General features: G+C 36.8%; 1 protein-coding gene across 1 annotated transcript in view; it reads right to left on the reverse strand.

The window, feature by feature from the left end:
* The window catches only part of ZC3H12B (zinc finger CCCH-type containing 12B), a 154,383-nt gene extending 147,200 nt beyond the window's left edge, over positions 1 to 7,183 (reverse strand). Inside the window, exons 1-3 of the mRNA XM_077146823.1 lie at positions 7,074 to 7,183; positions 5,403 to 5,684; positions 3,214 to 3,424 (exon numbers count right to left, since the gene is read on the reverse strand). The gene's annotated coding sequence lies outside the window, so the exon portion shown is untranslated. The remainder of the gene's footprint in view (positions 1 to 3,213; positions 3,425 to 5,402; positions 5,685 to 7,073) is intronic.
* Positions 7,184 to 25,247: the final 18,064 nt, after the last annotated feature.

Consider the following 25,247-nt stretch of genomic DNA (forward strand, 5'->3'; position numbering starts at 1 on the left):
GGGACTTGCCTTAGATTATAAAATTATTCAGTAGTGTAACCAGGATTGGTCCCCGGTCCCCTTTTGTCTTTAATGTGTTTTCTAGTCTACCACACTGTCTCACTCTGATGGTTCCTTTGAGTTTTGTCACAAAGAAGCCCATCCATCCCTAACTTTCCTTTCACTGTCCTCAACCAAGATAATGATATGAATTATTAAGCAGGTTTCTCCTTAAAAAGAGATCACTTTACATGATGACAACAACCTAAAAAGCAGTTCATCCATACATTTTACCTTCTTGCCAGTGTCTTGTCAACTACTGCATCTCTCTTAGGGCAGTAGGTAGGAGAGTCAGGAAATATGACCCAAGGAACCATGTTACTCTTTCTCTTGGATATGCAGGCCTTGTTATTTATTGCTGGGAGCAACAATGAGAAAATAAGTTTACAACTAGCACAGTGACTGACACATGATAAGTGCTCCCTCAATATCCATTTTATTTCCTTTCCCCTCAAATTATGATGGCACTTTATTGTCTAAAAAGTACTTTCATGTTTATAATTTCAAATTATTCTCACAATTGTATGAGATAGGGATTATTATCCCTATATAACTAATGAGAAAACTGAGGCTCAGAGAGAGATTAACTGAATGGCCCAAATTTACAGTCAGTAAATAAGAGGCAGAGCTGAGATTTCGACTCATATTCTCTGACTCCAAATCATGGGATTTGCCACTATTCCACAGTTGCCTCTAATTTTGGCATATTAAATGAATTTTGATAAATATCATTAAAGTTGTAATGTAATGTAAATAAAAGCCATTTAGAAGAAGTTCTGAGAGGCTGCAATTTAATAAAAATAGACTAATATATCAACCATTCTTTGAAATTACCTAAACATTTCCAAACTATAAAAATAAAAGAGGTTGCAATTCTTAGACTGATTGAGTGCCCAAAAGTATATGACAAGAGTCTAGAATCAGTCAGGATGAACTTTGCATTGCTGCCTTAGTTAAATAAATTAAATAGACCTCAAAATTGAAGGATTCTTCCCTACACGAACAAAGCATGAAGCTACTCTGGGAAATTTGTTTTCCGTTTATGCAATCTATGGAAAAATGCAGAAGAAAAACAAAGCAAAAGAGAACCACAGCTGTTTTATTGCTGAGAATGGTTGCTTTTGTCTTCAGTTCTGGTTATACTTACGTTTACTAAAGTTTACTTAATGCTATACTGTCATTATTAAAGGATTTTTTGAATATACCATGTGAAAAATTTTCCTTGGAGAATTAAAATGAAGTAGAGGCACAACTCTTTGTAAGCAAATTATATGATATGGTTGTAGATTTCTTTTAGGTATTTAGTCTTCTCTAAGAACAATGTTGAAATTCAGAGACACCTGGATGTAAAACAGCCCTGAATTTGATAGCTGTATGATCTTAGGCAAGTCAACCTATTCAAGACTCAGTTTTCTCTTCTTCTTTTTTTAAATATTTTTTTAATTGAGAAATATCTACAAACATACAGTCCAACCATTTTATACAATCAGTGGCTCATATCATCACATAGTTGTATATTCTTCACCATGATCATCTTTAGAACATTTGCATAACTCCAGAAAAAGAAATAAAAAGAAAAATACATCCCATACCCTTTATCCCTCTCTCATTGACCCATAGTATTTACATCTACTTCATTTATTTTACCCTTTATCCCCCCATTATTTATTTATTTTTATCCATATTTTTTACTCATCTGTCCATACCCTGGATAAAAGGAGCATCAGACACAAGGTTTTCACAATCACACAGTCACAATGTAAAAGCTATATAGTTATACAGTCTTCTTCAAGAGTCAAGGCTACTGGAACACAGTTCAATAGCTTCAGGTACTTCCCTCTAGCCACTTCCATACACCATAAACTAAAAAGGGATATTTATATAGTGTGTAAGAATAACCTTCCGACTCTGTTTGAAATCTTTAACCCACTGAGACTTTATTTTGTCTCATTTCTATCTTCCCCATTTTGGTTAAGAAGTCTTTCTCATTTCCATGCTGCCAGGTTGCAGCTCATCCCCAGGAGTCAGGTCCCATGTTTCCAGGGAGATTTACTCCCCTGGGAGTCATGTCCCACATGGGGCAGGGGGAGGGTAGTAAATTCACCTGCCACCTGAGATGTGGCTTAGAGAAAGAGGCCACATCTGAGCAACAAAACAGGTTCTCTGGGGGTGATTACTAGGCATAATTATAAGTAGGTTAGCCTCTCCTTTGCAGGAATAAGCTTCAAAGAGGGAAGCCCCAAGATTGAGGATTTATCCTATTGAATTGGTTGTCCTCACTACTTGCAAGAATATCAGGAATTCTCCAGATGGGGAAATGTAATATTTCCTCCTTTCTCTCCAGTCCCCCAAGGGAATTTTGCAGATACTTTTTTACTTTGCCCAAATTACTCTGGGATTTATCGGGGCATCACACCAAACAGTACATGCCAACAAGATCTCATGCCCTATTCAAGATTCCATGTAATTATGGTGTTCAAGTAAACTGACCATACAAGTTGAATTATATAGTGTGCTACAAAAACAAGTTTTGCTCCAAATAAACACCTCTCCCATTGGTCTTGCACTGAGGTTGAAATTTGAAAATATATACCATATCATACTTTACTCACTGTTCTGATTTACCTTAGTCCTATCCAGATCAGCTTCATTCATTCTAAAAAACATTGGATTACTTTTTCAGCTTTTCAAATAGTTGCTGGATGGGCAGTGGTGACTTTCATAGCTTCAGTGCTTTAACTCTGAGTCTCAGGTATCACATAAATACCCGAAGGACTCAGTTTTCTTATGGTAAAATGGGTATGATACTAGTGCTTATATTATAGGGTTGTTATGAGGATTAAATGGATCACACATATAAAGCTCTTGGCACTTGATTGATAAATTGCAATAAATGATAGTTCCTTTTCTCTTACTTCCCTCTAGATTGATTTCATAAGCTAACATTTTTCAGCCTGTGAAGATAATTTTATTAGCTGTGCTTTTCAGATTTTTGCTACTGTTTTGATAGCTCAACCTTTCTGGGAGAAAGTTTACTTTTTTAAAATAAAAGTAGCTTCAGATTTTCACATTGTGCTGACCATTTTCTCACTATAAGCTACCCTTTCCAACACACACACATGCACACATACACATTGCACATCGACACATACCAATAACCACCGAAGTACCCACCTCTTATTACCTCAGGTATTTCTAGTGTCTAGTATAAATCCTCAGCAAGCTCAATTTTTGGAGGCCTGTAGTCCACATTTCTATTTCTGACTGGGTGTGGTTTATCCATCACAACATGGCTTTTCTCCTCTGTTGCTGAGGCAGAAATGTCAGAGTCCGTAGCCTTTGGTAAAAGGAGATTCCAATACAGTTGCATGAACAGAAGTTAGACCTATGGTGAGAACACAATAAATCATCCTCTGAAACACACCTCACCAATTTAAAGCTCACTGATTTAGTTAGGACAGAAAGAGGTTTGGATCTCAAAGGCTGATGTATTTTTCTTTCAATAATTGTGCCATCTGTGGAGTAGCACTCTTATAGTTCCTTATATTGGAATTCAGAATCTTCCTCAGGCTTAAGGAAACTTATCACATGACTGTAGATGGTACTCAGTGTAAAACAGTAGTAGCTGAATTATACAAAATACATATTAAATGCATTTTTAGAAAAGAAAAACATGGCTAAATGGTGAATTTAAGGAGAACTACATCATCTAGACTTTTCATTAAATAATAGAATGTTTCTATATAGATTGGTTGCACAATTTGCAGATTAGGTATGATTCCTCATGTTGACCTTCTATGTAAAAAAATAAGATCATAAATTGTAAAGGGCCATGATTTAGAATAAGTATTACTTTCCTAACCACATGAAATGTAACAGATTTCCAACTTGAGCAGACTTTTCTATGGCATGAGTTCACTCATGGTCCAGTTAACTAAAAATTCATGTGTACAGTGTTACAAAGTTGATATAAACATAAAAAACACTTGGGTAAGAATAGCACTGACCCTTCTACCCATTCCCTCATCCTACTCCAAAATAAATGAATATACTATCTTTTAAAAAAAATTAAAATGTATAATCATTATACTAATAATCAATCATCATTTTATAACTTTAAGTGATTCAATACATTTTTTTCACATAGAAGTTAGAGCATTAAACCATGGTCCAGGAGCAAAATTAAAAAAGTTTTTAGAGAGCCTTATCATTCCTCTTACTTCCTAATTTTGGCATCTTTCTATTCCCTGAATACTGTTTTTTAGTAGTATGGTAACAATATTTTCAAAAATACTAAATTAGGCCATAAGATCCAATAAATGAGGTTTTTGTGTTGCTTCTGGGTGCCAGATGCAATCCAAGAGATGTAACTTGGATGTTGAAAAAATGGGAATTCCTGGGGCATTCTGATGGCTTGGAAGGAAATGAAAGAGAATGCTTGAAATTAAGAACATCTTGGGAAATTTGGTTCTTGTATGAAATTAGGTTCTTGTATGAACCAAATGAAATTTGGTTCTTGTATGAATAGAGTCAATGATTCTCGATGGGTGAAAAAATCAATTAAAATCAAGACAGGAGAAACTGGCAATAACATTTAACCTGAAATCATTTAGAATATGTTACATGGTATAGACATATGGGAATTTTGAGAAAATGGCATGTAGCTTTATGCAAACACATCCATGATCCCTTATTAGATGTGAAACGTGTTCAAGAATGGATGATGTTTTGGAGTTGATACCACATGTATATATTACAAGGGTCTTAGGGAGACTGCCAAACCAGGCATCACTCTATTCTCATGAGGCAGTGGCATCTGAGCTGGCTGTACCACAAAACATGTTAGTTGTAGCTCCTTGTCACCATAGCATTCGTGAAGTAAAGGCCAACTTTGTCCACCACACATCTGGTCCTGAGAGGTCCCCTTTTGATCCTTAAGTTTTAGTGATTTATAGATGCAATATCACTATATTGGGGGCAGCCAAGGAAAGGTTCATGATCTGCTTTTGGAGTCCAGAAAGACACTAATAAGAAGGTTCTCAGTAGATTCCATTCTACTATACAGAGCTTCTTGAGGACAGAGTGAGTCTTATTTATTCCTAAGTCTCCCACACTAAGTCTGATATGTAGTAGATGCTCCATAAATATCTGCTAAATAGCTTATAAGATCCACGAGGAAGGGAGAATTTTCCAGACTTTCCAAGTTTTTCTTTTTGTCTTCACCACAGAATAGCAGCCATTTCCTTGAGTTGATTATTATCTTATAGGCAAGCAAATAAGAATCAATGTTTTGAGACAGCAGATAAAGAAAGCCATATACTGGTGCAAATGTAGACATGTATCTTAGAGGAGCTGCTACTTACCTACCTTCCTGTTTCCCCAGGATGAAAAAGATAGGTCATTATTATCTCTTCTTCCAAGTGTCTCCAGTGAGACTCATGGTCCTTAAAGGAAGCAGTGGCAACTTACAACTTGACTAATTAGGCTACTTCGTTGAAGAAGGGTAAGAAGAAGCACAATTGGTGATATTAACTATATGTGCCCCTCAGAGTAAAATCTTGTTAGAATTCAGAACCAAGCGAAGGGGGAGTAAGAAAGTGTTTCAGTCTTCACTAGCTTTCCAGAAGTCTAATCTTCGTAATGGTCTGAATGGACAGAAAAAAAAGGAAGAACAAAGCAAATTGAAATAATGACCTGGCAATCACAAAGAACAAATACATACACAAACACAACAGAATCCCCAGAACTTTTCTAAATTTCATGAGCAGGTTAAAGAGCTACCCATCAGGACAAACAGTTGACCACCACAGGGAATAAATAAATCCCTATTAGAAGAAGCCAAATCAGCAAATCTGTTTCCTATTTCCACTGGTTGAAAGGAAGAATCATCCCCTTTTATACAGCTGATAAACCAGAGACCATTTTTCCCCTGGTAGGGAAAAAAAACCTTCCTTCTGCTCTAGCATTTAAAAAATTCTGCATAAACCAAGGAACATACTACACTCTGAAATCAGTTCATATGTAGTAAGTAATTACTCTAGTTTCAACCAATAAGAGCAAAACATCCAAATAGAGGCTTTAAAAAAGTCTAATGTTGTGTAATAATAGTCTAATGATTGACTTATTTTTGTATATTTTCTTTGGTGGAATTAGCTTCATTCAGTTTGTTTATGCTCTTATACTATTAAGAGGGTCACTAAACCAAATAGTGAGAAGAAATCTGCACAATTTTGGAGTCTGACTTGCTTGTGTTAGTAATAATCATATTTTCTCATAATAAAGATATGCTCCAATCAGAAGGCCTTATTTGAATTTGGCTATGCAAGAGTACAGATGGAATTGATATTTTAGTGCCCCAAATCTTTTATTTGAGGGCAAAACTAAGCAACAGAGCTCAAAGATTGTCAAACTGTGCATAAATAAGCAACAATGTTTCATGATGCCACTCATGCCACCTCCTCTCATAACCTACTGTGTTTCACAGGAAAGAAATTATCAAATGCAAATTGACCTTCCAAGAAAGTTAAAATGTATCAATTATTAGTTTAGCACTTAAGGAAGGAGCTTTCATGCTATGGCATTGTTGAAAACATTTGAAAAAAGGAAAATTTTTAAATAATAGAAAATACAATTTTATATATTCAACAAAAGAAATTGAAAGGTCAATAAAATGTCATACAAATTACAGTTTACTAAACACTTCTATATATTTATCTCATTTGAGTCTTAGGATCAACATATGAAATAAACAAGGTAAATATTTTTACTATTACCTAAATGAGGAAACCAAGGCTCTTAAATGAGTGACTTATTCCATATCATGAAACTACACAGTAGTGGAACTGGAGATTGAATACAAATCTTATGACCCTAACATACCTTTTCTTATCCCTCTTAGACTGTTGCATTTTCATGGTACTAACTCAATGATACCAAGATTCTCATTCTACTTACTAACTGTGTGACCATGGGCAGGCTAGTTACTCTCTCTGATCTCAGCTTTTCAATTATGATTCATGGAGACTAATCTTTACCTTGCTCTTTTAACAGGAGTGTAGTGAGGTACAACAAAATATTTTTCATCTATCATAATCTTGTCATCATTATTATCTTCATCCAAAAACCTAAGAGTAAAGGACACTGGTTAGTAATCAGCTAACTGAATCCCCAAAGAATTATCCCCACTCCCTATAAAATATTCACTTTTGTGAGCCTCCCTAATTTAATGGCACATATTTATGCCAATAAAATGTAGTCTTAAGATTTGAAAATTTTAACTGCTAGAATTATTAGGGATGTTTTTGTGAAGTTTATGAAGACTGTGAAACCAGTGAAATGCATAGTTTCAATTCAATTAAATAAAGATTTGTAGTTGTCAGAAATCAGGGAAATCATGACTCACCTTTTATCCTACTTTGCATTTAGAAAATATAGCAACTACTTAACTATCTATCCCAAAATAAACAAATAAAATAAAAACTTTTGTAAATATGATGATGGGAGGCTCTTTGGCTCTGTAGCAGGCAGATTAGTGTTTGCTGCTTTCCTTTTTAAAAAAAGGTTTTAAACCCACTGAAAGCTTGATAGGCATAGTTAATACATAAATTGAAGTAATTAAACATAAATTAATTTTCACACATCCTTGAGTTCTAAATGTTATTATATTGAGGAGGCAAAGATTCAGGTGGCAAAAAAGCTTTCTGCTATCCTTCCATCTGTGACCTTAGAAGCCATTACCAGGTTTATCTGATGCCACTTGTAACTCCCCCTGAAATTGAGGAGGAACACGTCCAGAATAAAAATTATAATACATGTGTGTTTATCTGCATCAATGCATGACATGCAGTTTTGAACCAAAAAGTTCAATGTTAAAGGTGACTTAAAATCATTTGTGTTTCATGGCCCTATGATCATATTTTGTTTGATATTTAATGATACTATTTAGGAACTCTGCTCCCACACCCACATAAATACACCTTGTTGACCTCTCAGTGTGCATCTCTATGAATATCATATTATTTCTCCCTCTGCGATCAAAGCTTCTGACAAAGTACAAGTTGGAGAAATTTGTTAAAACAAAGATGGATTTCTCCTAGGAAAAAAATCAGTTCCAATGGGAATGATGTTGCATTTCTATAAACAATATATTCAGGATTGTTGAGTACAACTTTTTTTTTTTTTTAACATCGGCAGGCACTGGGAAGTGAACCTGGGTCTCTGGCATGACAGGCAAGAATTCTGCCACTGAGCCACCATCACACTATCTGAGTACAACTTTTAATAAAACTTTCAATAATAGTATAAAGTATCAGTGGCAGAGAGAGTTCAAATAGAGTCGAGAGGCTACTCTGGAGGTTGCTCTTATGCAAGCTTCAGGTAGACCTTGCTACCTATCATAACCTGTCAACACCCAACCAGGACCATTCCAGCCAATTCTAAAGAACACCTAGGGCAATATACAAGATTCCACAAGGGTTCAAGGCACTAGAGTAACTTTCCAGAAACCTACAACCCCCAGATGGGTCCCTGGTCTAGATAAGTCCTGAAACCTAGCCCAGCCACTCCAGAACATCAGATAGTTCCATCTCCCTATCCCATATTAGTGACAGACTCTTCTAATATCAAAAATTTAGAATTACCATAGCCCAAACAACCCCAAAGAGAGGTATGGAAAGATCAAAGGTGATGGTGGAATTATACATAGAAGGTGGGATTTAACAAATGAATATGAATGCTGAATCATTAAATTGATATCTCTTTTAGTCTCCAGTATTTAGGAGCAGCTAGAAGTAAAACCTAAAATTGTGAAATTGTAACCCAAGTCTGAAATATGTTCTACAACTAATTGTGGTGCTATGCTTTGAAATTTATAGCTTTTTTTGTATATATGTCATTGTTCATGAAAAAAAGAAGGAAAAAAAGTCGATCGTGATGATAAAAAATTATTCAAGCCCTCTAGCCTCCTATATTCTGGAGCAACTTTTTCACTTCTTTGGTTTGTATATATGTTATACTACACAATAAAAAAAGTAAAAAAAACTTTTAATAATAGGATATATTACTTCTTAAAGTATCAAAATTGCATAAAATTAAATAGAAATTTAAATGAATTAAAATACAGTTTAAGAATACATGCCCATGAAAGAAAAAATAGTTTACAAATCAAAGTACATTAGTGGTTGCTGATAGAAACAACTCTTGGATATAGTTTTCCATCTATAAAAACAGAAGTGGGTTATTAAACTGGATTACCTTGCATACACAGAGGATACTATTAATTCAAGATTTGAAAATCACATCTTCAATTATTTTTCCAGTAGTGGTGATAGGTTATATTGAGTTGTCCACCTATTGTTTGGCTCTACTTGTGATCAAAGTGTACAGTAGTAAAACAATTGGCCAGAGTTAGGAGAATGGTTTCTAGTTATAAGAGAGGGCTGATTTTATGTGCAAGACTAACTAGTTTTTATCTCACTTGCACTGCACAAATCATATCTTTAGACTTCAATTCCCTCACTTAATAACATCCATGCTGCCTACCTTCAAGGGGCAAACAACTTCGTACTTCTAGATGCCACCAATAAGATTAAACAATGACTATGAGTGCCCACAAACAACAGAAAAAGAAAGATGTGAAAGAAAGGCATGTCTCAACTTTCCCCTCTGTTGAGCTTTATATACAAGTTCATCTCCTTTTTCACTCCTATATCACACTCTCCCCTTGTTTTCCTGGCTTTCCAAATGTTCTGCTCCCACTCCTTGTCTTTGGCAGACAGAAATATCCAAGGAGCTCAGGTCAAAGTGCTCCCAATGGGCTTCATCTTGTCAGCCCATTGTCAACTACTCTTCCTAAAGCTTATCTCTGCTTGATGGGTCCTTCAAAGTCTCAGATTCTCTGTCATTCTAACACCTTCCTCTGATCTTGACTATGTTGCTCCTACTTTAAATGCCCTTCATTACCTACATTTGTCAATTCACACTATTACTTTGTCTTAGACCCATCTCAGAACTCTTTTAATCAAAAGTGTCTGACTCTATGCCATTCAGATCTCTCTCCTACTCCGTACCTCTCATCCTTCAGATGTCCCATCCAGTACAGCAGAATGAATCAAAAGATTCAGAACCTAGTTCTTCTGCCTCTGATTAATAATACTTTTGGAGTATTACTTCATTCCAGGGCCTCAGTTCCCCCATCTGAAAGTTTATGATAATAATATGTACCTTACACCATTGCTGAAAGGAAGAAATGAGACAGTATATGTAGAAGTTTGGCTATGAGGGATTATTATAATTATTCACAATTTTTACTATCTTGCATTTATTCGAATGTTATTTTTAAATTGTTCTAGAATTATCTCTGTTGTTCTTTACAACTTTATTGATGTATAATTGAAATACAACAAATGATATATTTAAAGTATACAAGCGATACATATTGATACGTTTACATCTATGAAACCACCCTTACTATCAAGATAATGAATATATCCATCACTCGCCAAAGTTTCCCCTTGCCTTTTTTTTTTTTTTTTTTAAAGACAGAGAGAAGGAAGGAAGGATAGAAGGAAGGAAGGAAGGAAGAAAGGGAAACATTTTTTTTTTCTTGTTTTTATTGTATTTTGTTTTTCCGTTTTTTGTTACATGGGCTGGGGCCGGGAATCGAACCGAGGTCCTCCGGCATAGCAGGCAAGCACTTTGCCCGCTGAGCCACCGCGGCCCGCCCTCCCCTTGTCTTTTATAATCTCTCCCACACCCCTTTTTGCAGCACTACCCTGTCCCTAAGCAAGCACTGATCTGCTTTCTATCAAAATAAATTGTTTGCATTTTTTAGAATTTTATATTAATGGAATCACACAGCAAATACTAACTTCTTTCAAATGTCTGATTTCTTTCACTAAGCATAATTATTTTGAGATTTAACTGTCTTGTTGCATATACCAATAGTCGTTCCTTTTTATTGCTGAATAGTATTCCATTATATGGATACTACTGTTTGTTTATTCATTCACCAGTGGATGGACATTTGGGTTACTCCAACCTTAAAAACAAAGCTGCTATAATGATATGTATATAAATCTTTGTATGGACATAGACTTTCATTTTCCTTAGGTAACTACCTAAGAGAGGAATGACTGGTTCATATGCTAGTTGCATGTTCAACTTTTTAAGATACTGCCAAACTATTTTCCAAAGTAGGTGCAGCAAGTTACATTCCCACTTACAGTGTGTATATGAAAGTTCCAGTTGCTCCACATTTTCACTATATTTGGTATGATTAGTTCTTATTATTTTAAGTTTAGCCATTCTAATGCATGTAGTTATATCTCAATGCATTTTAAATTTTTATTTCACTAATATTTTCACATCTTTTCATATGCCATTGTCATTTCTTTTATGATGAAGTATCTGTTCAAATTTTTTGTCCATTTTTAAAATTGGGCTGTGTTTTCTTATTATTAGTTTTTAAAAAACAGCTTTATTGAGATGTAATTAATCCATTTAAAGTATACAATTCAATTTATTTTAGTGTACTTATGGGGTTGTGCAACAATCACCACAATCTAATTCTAGAACATTTTTATCTCTCCCAAAAGAAACCTTGTACCCATTAGCAGTCATTCCCCCCATTACTGACTTATGAGAATTCTTTATATATTTCATATACAAGCACTTTATCAGATAGGTGATTTGCAAATATTTTCCCCCAGTCTGTGTATTGTCTTTTCATTTTCTTTACAGTGTCCTTTGAAGAGCAAAAGTTCTTAATTCTGATGATATCTAATTTATCATTTTTTTCTTTTATGGATCATGCATTTGATGTCATTTCTAAGAAGTCTTTGCTCAAACAAGGTGTCAAAGATTTTTTTCTTATAGAAATTTGTGCTGGTTTGAAAATATCATGTACCCCAGAAAAGCCATATTTTAATCCTGACCCATTATTGTGAGGGAAGATATTTCATTTAATCCTGATTCAACATTGTAGTTAGAAACTTTTAATAAATTATCTCCACAGAGATGTGACACTCCCAATTGTGGGTATGACCTTTTGATTAGGCAGAGATGTGATTCCACCCATTCCAGGTGCATTTTGTTTAGTTTACTGTGGTCCTTTAAAAGAGGAGGCATGTTAGAAAGAGCAGAGCTAACACAGATGCCAAACACTTGGAGAACAGGAATGCAGATGTTTGGAGATGCTTGGAGCCCAGCAGATGTTGCCATGAGATGTTAAGGAAGCCAGAACTTGGAGAGAGCCAAGGGAAGCAAAGAGATGAAAGCCAGCCCCAGAGAAGCAAAGTGAGGAATTCCCACAGGAACAGAGGCTGAAAGCACCAGATCCCAGGAGCAAGGCACCAGCAGAAGCCTGCCATGTGACTTCCCAGCTGACAGGCATGTTCCTGACATATTGATTGTCCTTGAATTAAGGTGTCTTTCCCTGGAAGCCTTAGTTTGGACATTTTTACAGGCTTAGAACTGTAAACTTGCAACTTATTAAATTCCCTTTTTAAAAGCCATTCCATTTCTGGTATATTGCATTCCAGCAGCTTACAAACTAATACAAAGCTTAATAGTTTTAGGTTTTACATTTAGATCTATGATCTCCTTTGAGTTAATTTTCAACTATGGTGTAAGGTACAGGTGTGTTTAATTTTTTTTTTTGCTTATGAATGTCCAACTATTTCTGTGCCATTTGTTGAAGAAATTATCATTTCCCCATTGAATGGTTTTACATCTTTATTAAAAATTAATTTACCATATATGTGTGTGTCTATTGCTGAACTCAAGGCATCTATACTTTCACCAATACAACACTTTCTTGCTTACTCTAAATAGCTTTATAGTAAGCCTTGAAATCACATGGTAAGCCTGTGTATGTAGCATATTTTATTTAACCATTCTCTTATTAATTGTTGCATATGTTTTTTAAAAGAGATCCATAAAGACTTCCAGATTAGTATGCTTTTTTATATATCTGAATTATCCTCAAGGAAGATTCATTTATTTATTTATTTTTAGTTTTTAGTACATTTGTATTTCCAAATTGCCCACCAAAATGCTAATTATATAACAGAAACTCAGGCAATATTTTTTGAATGAATGAAATAAAAATTAAATGGTGGGACATGGTGTGCTGGTTTGAAAAGATGTACCCTAGAAAAGTCATGTTTTAATCAAAATCCCATTTCATAAAGGTAGAATAATCCCTATTCAATACTGTATTTTTGAAACTGCAATCAGATCATCTCCCTGAAGATGTGAGTTAATCAAGAGTGGTTGTTAAGATGGATTAGGTGATGACATGTCTCCACCCATTTGGGTGGGTCTTGATAAGTTTCTGGAGTCCCATAAAAGAGGAAACATTTTGGAAAATGAAGGAGATTTGGGGAGAGCAAAGAATGCTGCAGCACCACAAAGCAGAGAGTCCACAGCCAGTGACCTTTGGAGATGAAGAAGGAAAATGCCTCCCAGGGAGCTTCATGAAACAGGAAGCCAGGAGAAGAAGATAGCAGATGATGCTGTGTTTGCCATGTGCCCTTACAGATGAGAGAGGAACCCTGACCGTTTTCACCATGTGCCTTCCAGATAAGAGAGAAACTCTGTGTTCACTATGTGCCCTTCCACTTGAGAGAGAAACCCTGAACTTCATCAGCCTTCTTGAACCAAGGTATCTTTCTCTGGATACATTTGATTGGATGTTTCTATAGACTTGTTTTAATTGGGACATTTTCTTGGCCTTAGAATTGTAAATAGCAACTTATTAAATTCCCCTTTTAAAAAGCCATCCCATTCCTGGTATATTGCATTCCAGCAGCTAGCAAACTAGAACACATGGCAAAGTGCATTTTAAGAGTACCAGTACACTGGAGCATGTATGAGGCATTTTAGGCTCCTACATTGAAAAACAACTCTGGTGACCTAGACAGAGCCCTGGACTTAATCTCCAGAGTCATTAATTCATCTCTACTACTTGAGGTTTATGGATATAGGCAAGTTATTTAATCTGAGAGTCAGTTTTTTTCTTTCATCTGTGAAATAGAAAGAATCAGAAATGGTTAATGGGCACACTAGTTAGGTGGTTAAATTGGTTATTTATTTATTTATTATTGATGTATATTATGTATTCACATACCATGTGATAATCGAAGTGTAGAATCAATGATTCACAATATCATATAGCTGTGCATTTATCATCACAGTTGATTTTTTCTTTTTTTGTGAAAAATAACATATATACAAAAAAGCAATACATTTTAAAGCACATAGAAATTATTAGTTGTAGAACAAATTTCAGAGTTTGGTATGGGTTACAATCCACATTTTGAGGTTTTTACTACTAGCTGCCCCAAGACACTGGAGTTTAAAAGAAATATTACTATAATGATTCAGCAATCATGCTCATTTGTTAAACCTGTTCTTCTCTGATAACCCCACCATCACTTTGGTCTTTATCTCACTCTTTAGGGGTATTTGGGTTATGCCCATTTTAACTTTTTCATGTTGGAAGGGCTGTCAATAATATGGGATAGGGAGATGGAACTAGCTGATGTTCTGGAGAGGCTGGGCCCTCAAGATTTCAGGACTTATCTTTTCCAGGAACCCATCTGGAGGTTGTAGGTTTCTGGAAAGTTTTCCTAGTGCATGGATCCTTTGTAGAATCTTATATAATTCCCTAGGCATTCTTTAGGATTGGCAGGAATGCTTTTCAATGGGGTTTGGCAAGCTATGATAGGTAGCAATGCCTAACTGAAGTTTGCATAAGAGAGACCTCCAGAGTAGATTCTCAACTCTATTTTAACTCTCTCAGGCACTGATTCCTTATTTGTTACTCTTATTTCACCACTTTTGGTCAGGATGGCACTGTTGATCCCATGGCACCAGGCTCATCCCTGGGAGTTATCTCCTATGTTGCCAGGGAAACTTTCACCCCTGGATGTCACATCCCATGTAGGGGGGGAGAGCAATGACTTAAACTTGCAGAGTTCAGCATAGAGAGGGTGAAGCCACATCTGAGCAACAAAAGAGGTCCTCCAGAAGTAACTCTTAGACATACCTATAGGTAGGCTAAATTTCTCTGCTACATACACAAGCTTCACAAGAGCAAGACTCAAGATGAAGGGCTTGGCCTATTGATTTGGGTGTCTTCAGTTGTTTCACATATTATCAGAGGTTTCCCAGTAGTAAAGTTTAATAGTTTGGCTAAGTGGGGTTTCAGTATGAGTTTCTAAATCACTAGAAGTATAGTGAGGTTGAAACAATTTATTCTCTGAACTCTTTTCTCAGTGAGAGTGTTACTTCAGAGGTTGGAAAGAATACTTTGATAAACTGATGGTGATCATGGTCCCAAAGGGCATGCTTGTAACAATGGATGGCTGGTAAACTTCTGAGGAGAGAGAGGCTTACCTGGCCTTAAAGCCAGATCCAAAATGCCTGTAACATTAGAAGAAATTGAGCTGTACAAGCTGTGTGTGCTTCATGAAGACAGGGATTTGTGCCTAGAACAGTACTTGGCACACAGTAGGTACATGATATATATTTTAAGGGATGAATGAAGAAATTCCTGCTGTTAGCAGTCTACCCACATACAGCTTTCAGTCTCATCTATAAATAAATATTGAAGAAATATTTTTATAAAGAGATTGCCCAACTCATCAACAAAAAGACAGCCAACCCAATTACAAAATGGGAAAAAGACTTGAACAGACACCTCTCAGAAGAGGAAATATAAATGGCCAAAAGGCACATGAAGAGATGCTCAATGTCCCTGGCCATTAGAGAAATACAAATCAAAACCACAATGAGATATCATCTCACACCCACCAGAATGGCCATTATCAACAAAACAGAAAATGACAAGTGCTGGAGAGGATGCGGAGAAAGAGGAACACTTATCCACTGTTGGTGGGAATGTCAAATGGTGCAACCACTGTGGAAGGCAGTTTGGCGGTTCCTCAAAAAGCTGAATATAGAATTGCCATACGACCCAGCAATACCATTGCTGGGTATCTACTCAAAGGACTTAAGGGCAAAGACACAAACGGACATTTGCACACCAATGTTTGTAGCAGCGTTATTTACAATTGCAAAGAGATGGAAACAGCCAAAATGTCCATCAACAGACGAGTGGCTAAACAAACTGTGGTATATACATATGATGGAATATTATGCAGCTTTAAGACAGAATAAACTTATGAAGCATGTAATAACATGGATGGACCTAGAGAACATTATGCTGAGTGAGTCTAGCCAATAACTAAAGGACAAATACTGTATGGTCCCACTGATGTGAACCGACATTCGAGAATAAACTTGGAATATGTCATTGGTAACAGAGTCCAGCAGGAGTTAGAAACAGGGTAAGATAATGGGTACTTGGAGCTGAAGGGATACAGACTGTGCAACAGGACTAGATACAAAAACTCAAAAATGGACAGCATAATAATACCTAATTGTAAAGTAATCATGTTAAAACACTGAATGAAGCTGCATCTGAGCTATAGTGTTTTTTTTTGTCTGTCTGTTTGTCTTTTTTTTTGTACTATTATTATTATTTTTATTTTTTTCTCTATATTAACATTCTATATCTTTTTCTGTTGTTTTGCTAGTTCTTCTTCTAAATTGATGCAAATGTACTAAGAAATGAAGGGGCGGGCCGCGGTGGCTCAGCGGGCAAAGTGCTTGCCTGCTATGCCGGAGGACCTCGGTTCGATTCCCGGCCCCAGCCCATGTAACGAAAACGGAGAAACAAAATACAATAAAACAAGAAAATGTTTAAAAGATGTTTCCCTTTCTTCCTCTCTTCCTTCCTTCTATCCTTCCTTCCTTCTCTCTGTCTTTCCTTTAAAAAAAAAAAAGAAAAAAAAAGAAATGATGATCATGCATCTATGTGATGATGTTAAGAATTACTGATTGCATCTGTAGAATGGAATGATTTCTAAATGTTGGGTTAATTTCTTTTTTTCTTTAATTAATAAAAAAAATCAATATGAAGGTATGTCCTATTATTATAACTTATTGAAGGTACCCATATATTTCTTTCTGAGCCTGGAGCTAAAAATTATCTCACAAGACTCGTGAGAGGATCATGGATACAATATGTAAGAAGGTGGCTGGCTCAGTGTCCAATACATTATAGACATTTAAATAAATGATAGTTGCCTTCCTTCCTCTGTTGGAAGAAGCATCTATTCAGTTATGGCACTGTGAACATAACCTTCCCCAGCCCTTGAAAACTACTATACCTGCACCATCACCCCAACTTCTAGAAAATTATGAAGGGAAAAGGGAGACTAGCATCTTGTCCCATCTTTCCCTCTTTGAAGAGTGACAGTGATTCTTTTGGGTTTTTCTGGACAAATCCCCATTTCAACTCTCACACTCTTGGGCCCAGTTAGAAACTTCATAAATTTGCATCAATTAAGGTAGGCTTTGGTCAGTTTCATTGATTGCTTCTCCCATGGTATTACAATTAATGTTTGTATAGGGCTTAGCATGAATATGAGCCCCAATTTCCTCACTTGTTATGGACTATTTACTTGACTCATGTCTTAAGAACTGGATTCTTTTCCACAGCCTGCCATAATCCCACAGACTTCTGCCCTAATTACTAGCCAAAATAATGAATAGATGAGAGATTATAAAAAGGAATAAATGAACTTTCAATGGGCAGCAATAATTTGCAATTAATCATGAACATAATTTACTCAGAAGGAACAAAGGATAGGAAAAACTGAATTATCTCTTAATTCTTTATGGAAACTGTCACTGGATTTTCTTAATTGTGAAAAATAATATACATACAAAAAAGCAATAAATTTGAAAGCACACCACAACAATTAGTTATAGAACAGAATTCAGAGTTTGGAAAGGGTTACAGTGGTCAATTTTAAGGTTTTCCTTCTGGCTGCTCCAAGTCACTGGAGGCTAAAATAAGTATCAACATAATGATTCAGCAATCATACTCATTTGTTAAATATTACTTTGTCTGCTATAACTCCACTTTCTCCTTTGATCTTTCTCCTAGTTTTTAGGAGTATTTGGGCTATGTTCACATACTAACATTTTCATGTTGGAAAGGACTGTCAATAATATGTTGATGGAACTAGTTGATGATCTGGAATGGCTGGTCCCCCTGCATTTCTGGACTAATCTGGTCCAGGGACCCATCTGGAGGTTGTAGGCTTCTGGAAAGTTACCTTAGTGCATGGAACCTTTGTAAAAATCTCAGATAAGGCCCTAGGTCTTCCTTAGAATTGGCAGGAATGGTTTTGATTGGGGTTTGACAAACCATGATAAATAGCAATATTAACTGAAGCTTGCCTGAGAGTAGCCTTTGGAGTAGAAACTCAATTCTATTTGAGCTCTCAGCCACTGAGAGAGTAGCTCTAACATTATCTGTTATAATTATTTTCCTTGTTTTGGTCAGGAAGGCATTGTCACTTGCACAGTGCCAGGGCCAGGCTTATGGCTGGGAGTCATATTTCATGTTTCCAGGGAGATCTTCACCTCTGGAAATCATGTCCCATGTAGGGAGGAGGATAATGATTTTACTTGCAGAGTTGGGCTTAGCAAGAGAAAGGTCACATCCGAGCAGCAAAAGAGGTCCTCTGTAAGTAACTCTTAGGCATATCTATAGGTAGGCTTCGCTTCTCTGCTAGATGAATAAGCTTCACAAAAGCAAGCCTCAAGATTAATGGCTTGGCCTATTGATTTGGGAGTCCCTAAAGTTTGAGACAGTATTGGGTTTCCCCAGTGGTAAAGTTTAATAGTTCCATATTTTTTCTCTTATCCCTCAAGGGACTTTGCCAATCTTCTGTAATTATCTGCCAACATACTCTGGGATGTATTTGGTCATTACACTAAACTATACAGAATTACAAACCTTCATTCTCATTCTGGGCTCCTTGTGTTTGGGTTATTTAAATGATCTATCCAGACTGTGAATTAAGTTATGTGTTACAAAAAATTTAAGCTTTTGACAAAATAAGCCTCTCTTCTTTTGGTCTCACAGAGTAGGTGAAGTTCTAAAGTATAGACAATTTCATCCTTACCCCTGTATTCTCATTTACCTTAGTCTATACCTGATTGGCTTCATTCTTATCTCTAATTGAAGCCTGATCTCTTTTTCAATTTCTTTAACAGTTGTTGTATGTAGCAATGCTGAACTTCAGAACTTCAGGACTCCTACTCTGAGCCTTAGATGATACACAGGTACTCAAAGTTCTAGGGAAATACCAAGTTTTACATATATAACACAGCCTCTCAAAATCTAGAAATAATAATTGAAGCTCTTGAATAAAATGTGACTGCTATATAAGCTTACAATCTAGACCCCAATTTTCTTATAAGTATTTTCTAAATAAGACCAAACAATATTTGCTCTTTTGTTTCTTGCTTATTTTGTATTACATGATGTTCCACAGGTTCATTTCCAATGTTGCATGCCTCATGACTTCATTCCTTTCTGTAGCAGCACAATATTCAATCATATGCATTCATCAGAGTTTGCTATTCTATTTCTCAGTCATTGTATCCTTCAGCCACCTCCATCCATTGGGCATCATGGATAATGTCCAAAGTCAACAGTCCATGCCTCACATAATACTCACTTAGTGGTATAATCATCAACACTCTTAATTTTCACGAGAAAAATAATCAATAAACACACCCTCACCAAATATAAATCCAAACCACCCCTTAACTCTTGTCCTACTTCCCACCCCATTATTTACCCCTGGTGTGGCTGAACTGTTGACGTCTTCCTGTTAAACATAGACCAGAGCATGTAATAGTAGTTATCCCCATACACCCTGATATTATAAACTCTTTGTACAAGATTCATACCTTTGAAGTAGTTCATACAAGAACTTATTTATATTTGCAGTGTTAATTAGTGGGATACATGGCTCTATATAACCCCTTTCAAACATGTTCACCTTCAGCACTGTCCCTGGAGTTTATTTTAATTTACAAAATCCACTGGAGAAGAGCAGGAAGCATCTTACACCCAAACCATTTTCAAATGACATCTGCCCCAGGTCATAAAGCATGAAATATGAAACTCAATTCTTAGATGCCTAGAAATTACTTACAAAGTTTAACCATACAAAATCTGGGCCATTGTTTTGAAATTAACAAATATGCAGAAACCATAAACAACAGAATGGTTAAGAAGACTACATTTCAGGGAAAGACTTCTGGTTTTATAAAATGGAAACCTTTAAAACCACAGATTTAGAAATTACTAACCAAATAAATTAGAATCATTAATGAAATAGTAAAGGTACTTACTATATATTTAAAACCAGAAGTAACTGATTTTTAAAACATTGATTTTAAGAAGCTTAAACAGGTTTCTGTTGGCTAGTGTGTCACTTCAGGACAACACCAATACCTATTTAAAAATCAGAGTCAAAAACTTAAGTCCAGGTGGGGTCACGGTGGTTCAGCAGGCAGAGTTCTTGCCTGCCATGCTGGAGACCTGGGTTTGATTCCTAGTGCCTGCCCATGCAAAAACAAACAAAAAAAAACTAAAGTCCACATGTAATGAATATTCCTATATTCTCTCTTTAATGAGAAAGAACCTATTAACCTTCAAAGAAATGTACTTTATTATATGTTTATTATATAATTTTCTGTAAGTCATATATTTGAATATATATCAAAAAAAAGAAACTTCAGCACTTGACTTCTACATCAATTGTTATGCTTGGCTAAGAAAGCAGTAACTAGTTTAGACTAAGATTGATGATATACAACTAGATTTCCTGTAGTATGTAGTGTTTGTTTCCCTGTATTCTTTGTTGCAGTAATAAACAGCAGGAAAAACAGAAAACAATATTAAAACAGCTGTGAATACACTAAATGTTTTTGTTTGATTAGGTTTAATAACAAAAATTATTAATAAATGGTAACAAGGCTTTTCACTAATTATCACTGGTGAGTCAGGAAGGATAGAATAGGGCATCAGGGCTGTGGTCCTTGGTTTCCTACCCAGCTCCAAAAGAATTAATGCACAATTGCAAACTCCCTAAAACAAGAATTTCCCCTAAAGCCAAAAACTTCCCCAAACCATAAAGGTTGTCAAATCATGGACCTGAAATGAACTCTTAGTTAATAGTAGAAAGCATAGGGTCATAAAGAGAGTTAAACTATGTGCCCAAATTGAACTTTTGGTATGTGACAGGAGACCACAAGTGCTGATAGTTATCTCTTCCTGAAACAAAGACAACTGGCATTCAAAGGTCAAAATGGAAAATCACTGCTAGCAAAACCTTCCCATGTCACAAGCTAAATCCACACCACTTGGGATTTAGCCTCTCCCTTAAGTACATCTGCACTAATTTCTCTAGTGTGTAATAATCTTTCAATAAACTTCACTGCTTACTGCTACTTGCTTTCTCTTCCTTGAACTGTTTCTCATGGTGAGACTCCAAACCTGGTGTGGAACTTGGCTCTGATGTCGACAGACCTCTGGTTACCTCTTTTTGGTGAGCCAGCCAGGAGAGCACCATCTTCCATATAAGATACCGGCCCTTGAAATCTGCACTCTGTGAGTTATGTTGATCGACTCTGAGTCTTATCAGTCCTCTTGGCTGTTTGTTCTTATCTCTTACTTACCTCTCTTATACTCATCCTTCCTTTCCTCATTGCCTTTTGTGTGCCAGATGGCGCTTGGTTCACTCCATGCTGCATGAATTAACTCTCTCACTACCCATGGCACCCAACTCTAGGTTGGGACTCACAAGAAGTCTCTGCCCTTCTATCCTTCTCTTCTTCCCATCCTCCCTACTCCTGATCACAGCATCTTTTTCTCTGGCTTTTTCACTGTTCAGTCTCTTTCCTCCTCACCTTCTGTGGATTTTGTTCCAAGACTCTTATGTGTAAGACTTCCTGTAGATGAATAGAGGGAGACTGCCTAGGGGACTTTCCTTATCAGCTGGATGGAGATAGTCATACCTGACTCTGCCCAGTCACTTTTCCCTGGCTACCATTCTTCAAGGTCTCTGAGTCTTGTTGATTCTTTGTGATTGGCCTCTTGGTTACATTAGACAAGCTCCTCTGTTTACCCTGCACCTCATCCATTTCCTACTCCCTAGGGATAAATTAGGGCTTGGTCAAGTGGGACTTCTGCCTCTACAACATCTTTGCTTTTGGTAGTTCCTTGTTGTGGCCTTGAAGGAGGGTTTCACAGACTGCCCTGGGCTTCTTACTCAGGTCCAGTCTAATGGGGTTTTGAGATGGGTCTAGTTACTATGGTGCCTTGTTCTGCCACCCACCTCAAAAATCTCCTCTGCATTTTCATTCCTTCCCTCCTATCCATTCTAACAGACTCTCTCTCCCATCACTTCTTCTTTGTCTTTCTTCAGTCTTCTCCTTTCCTGTCCTTCAACCCTTGTTAGATATGTTGGAGAACTTTAAATCTCAAGATCTCCAGTAGAATAATCTTCCTAATTCCACAGGTTGACACCTACATACCTACTGAGGATGTCCATCCTTGGCCCTGTCACCTCATTTTCTCACAGCCCTCCTCAGAAGACATTCTCTGGGACATTATCTCATGCTTCCTCCTTTTCAGGTGGCCTAGAGGTTTTTCCCATAGGCAACCCCTCATTAGCCTACTGACCAACCATTTGCTTCTCCCCAAGTCCAAGGAAGGCCTAAGTAACACGGGGAACCCATCCTTCCAAACTCTTTGTTTATTGTGGTTCTTGGTTCAGGCCATGAGTGAGGCTTTCCTGAAAATACCCTATCCCAAGGGTTGGAAAAGGAGCAGAGATTTGGCTCAAAGCTTCTAGGGTAAGAAGTCTGGCTAACCAGCCCTCTGTGTGTAGCTGGGGAGTCAAGGGGTGCACCCAGACCACCCATCTCCTAAGTCTCAGGTTTTCTCCCCCCCAGGGATGACAGGGGTAAGAAAGTGTTACAGAGGATTCCCTCAGCTGAAGGACAACATGGGACACTGGGCCTTAGTGTGTGAGTATGCTTATGTCTCTCTCCTTTCAGAGTATGGGCAGTGCATCCTAATTGATAGCCTCCTGGGCTGCATCTTGAAAAATTGGAATGGTCTACTGACCACAGAACTGAAACAGGAAACCTGATCTCTTATTGTAATGTTGCTTGGCCTCAATATAGATTGGAAGGTGGAGAGGAATGGCATCAAAATGGCACTCTTGGTTTAATACCATTCTCTAACAGGTTGTTTTTGCAAAAGGGAAGGGAAGTGGTCTAAAACTCTATACATCCAGCTTTTCATGGCTCTATATCAGGACAAGGCCATGAAGGGGACTTGTAAAATTGTTACCTTAAGAGGGAATTAAAAGATGAATCCTTCTTATCTCAGATAAAGAAGGAAGCAGATATATTAGATGACCTGTAGTTAGCCAACCCTCCAAAACTTGAAATCTCAAAAAGACTCCAGGATGATCCTCCCCCAAGCCTAGACCCTGCGCCTACCAGAGCTGAGACTCTAATAGACCCTCCTCCTTTAAAGGATGAGGCTTGTGAGACTACTTTACCCCTCCTGCACCCCTTCTTATTCAAGTATAGTGGGATATACTCACTATGGAGTCCTCTACCATCCCCCAAGAAAAGGAGAAAAAGGATCTAGAAAGTAGAATGTATTCTCTTCAAGGAATGGCCAATGGAAATACAGCAACTATAAGGGTCCATGTCCCTTTTTCTATGACTGACTTAGCACAATGTAAGAACAATTAAGAAAGCTTTCTGAGGATTCCTCCAAGTTTCTGAAGGAACTCGAAACCCTGGTCCTAACCTATGAGTTCATCTTGGGGGATATCCAAGTCATTTGCTTACCTTGCTGTTCTCCCAAAGAGAAATGAAGGATCTGGGCAGAAGCTCAAGGGCACACAGACAAGCTGCATGGGGAACAGCCAGCAAAATATAAGGCAGGGACCATAGTAGACCCAAATCCAGACCCTGACTGGTACTATCAATGATGGCAGTGAGATCTTGATGCAAGGGACCATATGGCTACTTGCTTAATAGAAGGTATGAAAAATAGCATTATCAAGCCTGTAAATTACAATATGCCACAGAGTATAACTCAGGAAGACAAGGGAAACCCTACCCTGCTATTTGCATTCTCTTCCTTGAATTATTTCTCATGGCAAGACACCAAGACTGGAGCAGAGCTTGGTTCTCCTGGTTACACAAGGACAGAAAGAAACCCTTTTAACAGACAAAAGAAACTGCATTCACCAAAGAAGAGTTGTTTTTATGTTGGTTAACTGTTGGTTAGAAAGTGGTTTCCAAAATAGGGTGTAAAAGAGAACCTACTGGGACACAGGAAGAAAATAATAGAACTTCTCATATTTATATTGAGATCATACAGAGATTACATAGGGATCTCAACTGTCAGCCCACTCTACCTCTCTATTAATCACCATGGATTAGACCTAAATTGGCCATTCTTCAAGGCTCGATATCAGAGGTTGGCCATTTGTATAATTCTATTTAAATTTGGCATTTTTACAATTTTTTCAAGTAGTGGTGCACAGACAACTGGAAATAGAAATTCTGTGTCATTATCCAGTTGCCAACACATTTTTAAATCCTAAATGTCCCCTTGTGAATATTGAGCCTTGTGCTGAAAAGAGAAAGCATGAATTGGTGGCAGAGTGCTAGAATATTTTCATTTACCCAGAGGTATTTAATAAATGCTTCTGTATTATGTAAATGATGATATCTGATACAATTTTAAAAAGACCTTTTTTGGGTGGGCCACGGTGGCTCAGCAGGCAGAGTTCTTGCCTGCCATGCTGGAGACCCAGGTTTGATTCCCAGTGCCTGCCCATGCAAAAAAAAAAAGCTTTTAAAAATATTGCTCTTTTGCATAGTTTTTATAATGTACATAATATATTACTATAGCAGTACATGTATAGAGTTTATAAACAAACATAATTTCATTATGTGTAAATACAGACATTATGTATATTTAAAAATATGCATTATTTATAAATACACAAATAAATATATGTTAGGATCACATGCTAAAACTTTTCAAACTGATAAGTGTAGATGATCAAAAAATTTTGAGACTGCTGGGTTAGTACATGGTTTTTGCTTGAACTAAGATGGATTGTAGCACCCATAAATGAGTTTGCTTCATTTTTAAGCTAACTATTTCTCCTCAATTCTGATCAATTGTGCTTAACAGATACCATTAAAAGATAGTAGGACTGAAAAAAAGAGCA

Source organism: Tamandua tetradactyla, chromosome X (genome assembly GCF_023851605.1).
Source record: "Tamandua tetradactyla isolate mTamTet1 chromosome X, mTamTet1.pri, whole genome shotgun sequence".
In the NCBI taxonomy this organism is placed as follows: Eukaryota; Metazoa; Chordata; class Mammalia; order Pilosa; family Myrmecophagidae; genus Tamandua; species Tamandua tetradactyla.